Raw genomic sequence first — 6,491 nt, 5'->3', positions numbered from 1 at the left:
GATAAGAGTGCAGGTCCTGCATCCAGGAAGACTCATATTCCTGAGCTCAAATCCAGCCTCCAACATTTACTAGCGGAGTGACCTGGGTAAGTCATTGAACCTTGTTTGCCTTAGTTTCCTCATCTGTAAAATGAGCTAGAGGAGGAAATGGCCAACCACTCCAGTACCTTACCCAAGAAAACCCCAAATGGGGTCACAAAGAGTCAGAAATGACTGACACATAAGAGTCAGAACAACAACAACGTGGCCTAGTGACTTAGAAGCTGGCTCCAAGTCCCACTTCCAACCAGCCCTGGCTTGTGACAGGACTCTGTTTAAGACTCAGTTACAGATGAGGGGCTGTTGAACAGTGGGGTCCCTCACTGAGAACTCTCTGTATTGGTGAAATCCCAAGTCTGGGGAGAGAAAGAAAGCATCATTATGTGGGAGGGCCAACACCACACACACATACCACACACAGACACACACACACACACGCACACGCACAGACACCCCACGTCCAGGAATGCCCTGCCCCCTATTTGTTGTGCATCCAGATCCCCACCCCCCCTTTCAAGGCCCAGCTGAAGTCCAAGCCTTTCCAGGAAGCTTTCTCTGACTCCTGTAGTCTCCACTGATAACCAACTCAATAAACATTTATTTAGCTCTTCCCATGTTACATGGCTGTTTCTGTGAAAGAGGCAGCCAACGATCAAATGGAATGAAGAGCTCTTCTCGTCCCCAGGATGACTGAGGCTCAAGCGCCACCCCTGCCTGTGATCCTGTCCAAGTCACTCATCCTGGAAGTGCTCCCAGCTAACTCCTGATGCTGCAGAGGAGGGACTGACCAGCCCTTGGCAAGCAAAGTCTCCTCACCTGGGAGTTCCTTATACCAGGGACATTACAGGTTGGGATTCAAGGAACTCTGCTGTGTTAGAAGCTGTGTTCATGGAAATAAAAAACAACACATGCAGGCAGGTGGGAGGGCACGTTCACAGGTGAGTGCAATATAAGATAGTTGGGGGGGCAGGCAAAGCAGAGACCAGATAAATTGGTCTAGAAAAATTTGAGAAAGGAAAAAGCCTTGAAGTGGATGGGGGAGGGGGTTAGTGGAGATCAGGGAAGGCTTCTTGGAGGTGGCACCTGGCTTTCCCTGAGCTTTGGTTGCCCTGGGAACCCAAACCCCTTCATTAAACTCTTGTTTCTACATTGCCCTGTGCTATTCGCCAGAAGTTTCAACTGTGTAAGTCTCATCCCCCTAACTTGCCTCCTCCAGCACTGGCCTAGGATGTGATTAGCACAGACCCAGGCACATTGGAAGCTCTCATTAAAACCTAATTGAATGATTGACTGAATAAAAGAGCAGGAATTAGCTTATCTGAGTAAACCATTTGTACTCCTGATCTCCAGGAGAGATCAGTGTCTTAAAGGACTGGGATGCAGGACATTTGGATGGGAGGAAGTCCAGACTGTAGAGCATTACCTAAGGAAGACAGGGTTGGATGGGGACCCTTGGTCATCTCGGGGAAGCATGAGGGCACTGGGTGCTTGATGCAGAGGGTTTAAAGTCTCTGCAAAATGCTTACTTGTCTTTCACAAGTTAACAAGAAGTTAGTGAGTCATTACTATATTCCAGAAGCTGTGCTAAACTCTGGAGATTAAAAAGAAAAGCAAAAACATGGCTCCTGCCCTCAGAGGGGCTCACAATCTAATGGGGAACATGACATGCAAAAAGCTAAATTCATACAAGAAATTCTGTATCTGTCATAACTCTCTATTTGCTCATGAACCTATCTATTCATCCATCCATCCATCCACCCACCCACCCACCCATCCACCCATCCACCCACCCATCCATCCATCCATCCATCCATCCATCCATCCATCCATCCATCCATCCATCCATCCATCCAAAATGGAAGGAAATTTCTAAGGGAAGATAGATCCTCCTTTTTGTGGTCTCCAATATCTCCTTCTGTTTCCTGTCTCTCCCTCCTCAGAGGGACTCCCCCTCACCCCTGTGGTCAGACTTCCATGGCTGTGGGTTGCAAGTTTAGGAACCCTGGCTTTTAATAATAATTAATGATAATAGCTAAAATTTATACAGAGCTTACCAAAGTGCTAAGCACTTAATAATTATTATCTCATCTGATCATCCCCATAATGTTGGGAGGCAGGTGCTATTATTATCTCCATTTTACAGATGAGGAAACTGAGGTAAAAAATGTTAAGTGACTTGCCCAGAGTCACACAGCTAGTAAATGTCTGAGGCAGGACTTGAATTGTCTTCCTGACTGTGTGTCTGGTGCTCTATCCACTTTGACATATAGAGACATTGTGGTTTGGGGGTGGGGGGTGCTTATGGTAACAGGGAATCCAGGAAGGACACTGTCTCAGAATTTCTCATGTCACTGTATGTCTAAGAACCAAGATTATCTTCACTTCCCCAACCATTTAGCTTTTACTTCACTTTCCTATTCACATTAAAAAAAATAATTAATTAATCAATTAATTAATTATATTTGCTTTTTTTTTGGAGGGGGGAAGGTAGGGCAATTGGGACTTGCCCAAGGTCACAGGGCTAGTTAGTGTTAAGTGTCTGAGGCCAGATTTGAACTCAGGTCCTCCTGACTGCAGGGCTGGTGCTCTATTCACTGCACCACCTAGCCACACCCCCTATTCACATTTTTAATGTGGTTCTAGAGAGAGAGAAACATCTACTGGTCTCTATTCTTCTAGCAGAGGAGCACTGTGACAAGGGAGTTTGAGGGGGTGCTGGGAGCTATTGGGATGTGTGGACCCTTTTACCCCAAAGTGGTCTAGAAAACTGGGTCAGAAAACAACTTTGGAGATTCCTGCATTAAACTGAGAAATTACTTTGAGCCTGTGCTTACTGAAGTAGCTTTGCAGGTAGGCTGGGAGCCCGACCTGTGTTGGCTGGTCATTCTTTTCCCCAGGAAGTGGCCGGGGAACTGAGTCAGTGAAATAAGGTTCCCCAAACTCAGAGATTTAGGAGGAGCCACCAATTGGGTGTCTTATTCTTCCTCTATCCTCTTTCAGACCATCCCAGTCATTCATCTACACTGTTTCCTCATCTTTCAAATAAAGGGATTGGACTAGTTGGTCTCCAAGGGCTTTTTCTGACTCCAAATCTATGATTCTGGGATGTCATGAAACAAGGTAGGGCCATTATGAGTTTTTGTATTCTGCCCCTTCCCATCTCATTATCCCAACTAAAATAATAACAAACATAACAAACAAACAGCAACAACAATAAGCGTTAATACGCCACTTTAAAATTCATAGTAGAGCAGAGAGGGACATCCGGGGCCATCTGGTCCAAAGCCCTCCTTTTATAGTTGAGGGAAGTTCAGTGATTTGCTTACAGTCACAAGAATAATGAACGTCAGCAGTGGAATTTGAACACAAGGCATCTGATTCCAGATTCCACTATATTGGTTGGTCGTTGTCCTTCATTCTTGTAGAGGACCACAATGGCATGAATGACAAATGTGACTATGACTGACCGGATCACAGAAGGTTTTGCCACAGGTAGACAAATAGACAAATGGTCCATGTGAACATTTGGAGTGGCCAAGGTTCACAAGACACTCTACATGTATCATATATTTTGAGGGTTCATAAGAACTCTATAAAGTAGGTACTAGAGATGCCATCACCCCCATTTTACAGTGAAGCAAAGAGAGGTGGAGAGAGGTTAAGTGACTTTGTCATGGTCATACAGCAGTCCAACCTAGGATTTGAACTGAGCTCTCCCTTGATGCCAAATCACCCACTACATAGTGCTGCCTCATCAAAGAGCTGGAGCAAAGAAATCTGGACAAAGAATAAACACTTCCAGTCCGAAGATCTGGGTTTAGACCCCAGCTCTCTTACCCAGTAGCTCTATGTCCTTGGGCAAATCACTTAACCTTTTTCCAGCCTCAGTTACCTCATCTGTAAAATGACCAGAAAATCTCCACGGTCCTGTTTAGCCCCAAGTTCTATAGAAATCTTATCCAAGGGAGAGGAAGCACAGAAGACCCCAAATTGCCTTTGCCCCATCGTGTTGAGGTCAGGTAGCCTGGCTTCTGCAGCTGCCTCTGCTCCTTTCAATAAAGCGAGGGAGGGGAGCACACCCAGGCTTATTTTGTCGTGAGCTGTCAAGTCTCCTGTATAAGGCAATCACTCCCATGGAGTGCTGCCTTCCAGAAGTCGTGAATAATTGCAGAGTTTGCTAGTGTCGCACCAGGGAGGACTGGGGTGGGGTGGGGGGGAAGGGATTGCAGGGTGGAATGAGAACAGGAATATCCCAGTCACTGCTTGTTTTCCACGATTGTTAGAGCAGGTGCAACAATTAAATCACAGTCCCAGGGGCTGGTAGAGCAGAGTGGAGAGGAGGGAGAGGCGATGGCAGCTGACTGACAATCGGGCCAGCTCGGGAGCTGCTGCTTGATTTGCTGAGTGGATTCCCATGTTCAAGCATTGGAGAGGACAGAGCAGGGATGGAGGGGGATGAGCCAAAGCCCCAAAGATGCTAGACAGTCTTTCATCGTAGGGTATGCCTCCATTTGTTCTGGATGGAGCATGTTCTTGGGAGTGGGAAGGCAACTTAGAGGCCATGTAATCCACTCGGCCCTTTTACATGTGGGGAAACTGAGGCCCAGAGAGGGGAAAGCAAATGACCCAGATAAGGTCCTACAAGGGATATATAGCATATTGGAACTTTTATTCTCTGACTACAAAGTCACAGCATTTTTTTCCTCTTCAGCTCTGTCTTTTAAATTCCTCTTCCTGACTCATCTTAAGTTCCACTTTTTCCTTGAAGCCTTCCTTGAATTCCCCAGCTGACAGTGCACACTCTCTATCTGTCTTTGTCTCTTTTTCTCTGCCTCTGGTATAATGTAACCTTCTTGAGGGGAAAGATCATAGAATTAAATGTTTCACTCTTGAAGAGATCTTAGAGATCATCTGGTCCAACTCTATCACTTTACAAATGGGGAAAATGAGGCACAGAGACATCAAATGACTTGTCTAAGTCACGTAGTAGTGGAACTAAGACCTTAACCAAGCGGAGGAGAGAGCACGGCCATCCTAGTGTATCATGCTCTAATTAGACAAAATCAGGAGAATTGTATTCCATTTTGGGTGCCACCTTTGTGTGCTGTGTGCTTGGAGGGACATTGACAAGTTGCAGTGTACATAGAGAGAGGCAAGCATTATTGGAGAGAGACCATTTATGTTGGGCCCTCAATAAATGTTTGCAGATGTGCTCTGATTGAGAATTTCAGACACTAAATCATGTCAGTAAAGGAGATATTTTGGGATGGGTTATTTCCTCCCATCGTGCCTACATTGCCCAAGCATAAGGTCATTCCTGCCTCTGACACCATCTGCTTACCAACTATAGTCGGACACAGCCAAGGACCTTAAAACAAACCTGTGTCAGGCAGCTCTATGCAGGTTTAGGAAAGCAGCTGAACTCTGAGAACTTGTAAAGCATTAACGAGTCATTAGTCAGAAGCTCAGATGTTCCTAGAATACACATCAGTTATCTCTCTGCAGAATGTTAAGTCACAGACTCCTTGTTTCCTAGAGTTAACCCACTGAACACCATTCTGCCTTTCCCTTGACGACTCTACAGCCCTGCTGTGATGGGAAGTGTTCAGGACGTGGAGAGCTGGGTTTCAGTCATGCCTCTATCAGTTACAAGTTGTGTGGTCTCAGGTGAGTTGCTTAATTCTCTAAATGTCAGTCTCTTCATCTTACAAGAGGGGATCATGATACTTGCACTATGGACTGCATAGGATTGTTGTGATGGAAATACTTTGTAAGAGCCAAAAGACTAAATCAATATGAATTATTATGATTCATTGATGATAGATACACATGGGAAAGTAATGCCCATGTTAATCTATGAAGTTAGGGAAAGGTTTTGAATTCTCTAAATGATTCTTAATAAAAACTTGTTTAAATATTGTTTGAAAATCTAGCCAAGGGGTCCCACCTATTCTGGAAATTTTTCACCTCTGTTTTTTTTGTCCCATGCAATTTGAAAAAGAGAACTTCTAAAGTCAACTCAGGTCGGAATATCTAGCTACTCACAATATTTAACAGATGAAGGCAAAAAACAGCAGTGTGCTAGCAGAATGTTTAATCAGGACTGAAACAAATAGTAACAGGGAAAATGGTATTGGGCTATATTTTTGAATGAATTCTGCCTCATTTCCCTTTTTTGGTAGAACAGTTTGGGATATAGAGTGGTAGGATAGCTCATTTGTTGCCTTTTGTTAACACAAAAATAAGAAAAAAACTTCATTCTGTTCCTTTTCTCTTTCTTTCTTTCTTTCTTTCTTTCTTTCTTTCTTTCTTTCTTTCTTTCTTTCTTTCTTTCTTTCTTTCTTCCTTCCTTCCTTCCTTCCTTCCTTTCTTCCTTTCTTTCTTTCTTTCTTTCTTTCTTTCTTTCTTTCTTTCTTTCTTTCTTTCTTTCTTTCTTTCTTTCTTTCTTTCTT

The 6,491-nt window shown here is 44.2% G+C and overlaps 1 protein-coding gene across 1 annotated transcript in view; it reads left to right on the top strand.

Annotated features, from left to right (window-relative positions):
- Positions 1 to 5,346: 5,346 nt before the first annotated feature.
- TBC1D21 (TBC1 domain family member 21) overlaps positions 5,347 to 6,491 on the top strand; it is a 247,779-nt gene continuing 246,634 nt past the window's right edge. Inside the window, exon 1 of the mRNA XM_069071207.1 lies at positions 5,347 to 5,706. The gene's annotated coding sequence lies outside the window, so the exon portion shown is untranslated. The remainder of the gene's footprint in view (positions 5,707 to 6,491) is intronic.

The sequence above is a fragment of the Petaurus breviceps genome, unplaced genomic scaffold (assembly GCF_028583685.1).
Source record: "Petaurus breviceps papuanus isolate PSGF00001 unplaced genomic scaffold, PetGlider_PUasm1.0 90825, whole genome shotgun sequence".
In the NCBI taxonomy this organism is placed as follows: domain Eukaryota; kingdom Metazoa; phylum Chordata; class Mammalia; order Diprotodontia; family Petauridae; genus Petaurus; species Petaurus breviceps.
The sequence above is the reverse complement of the archived record's forward strand: the minus strand, read 5'-3'. Positions and strand labels throughout refer to the sequence as shown.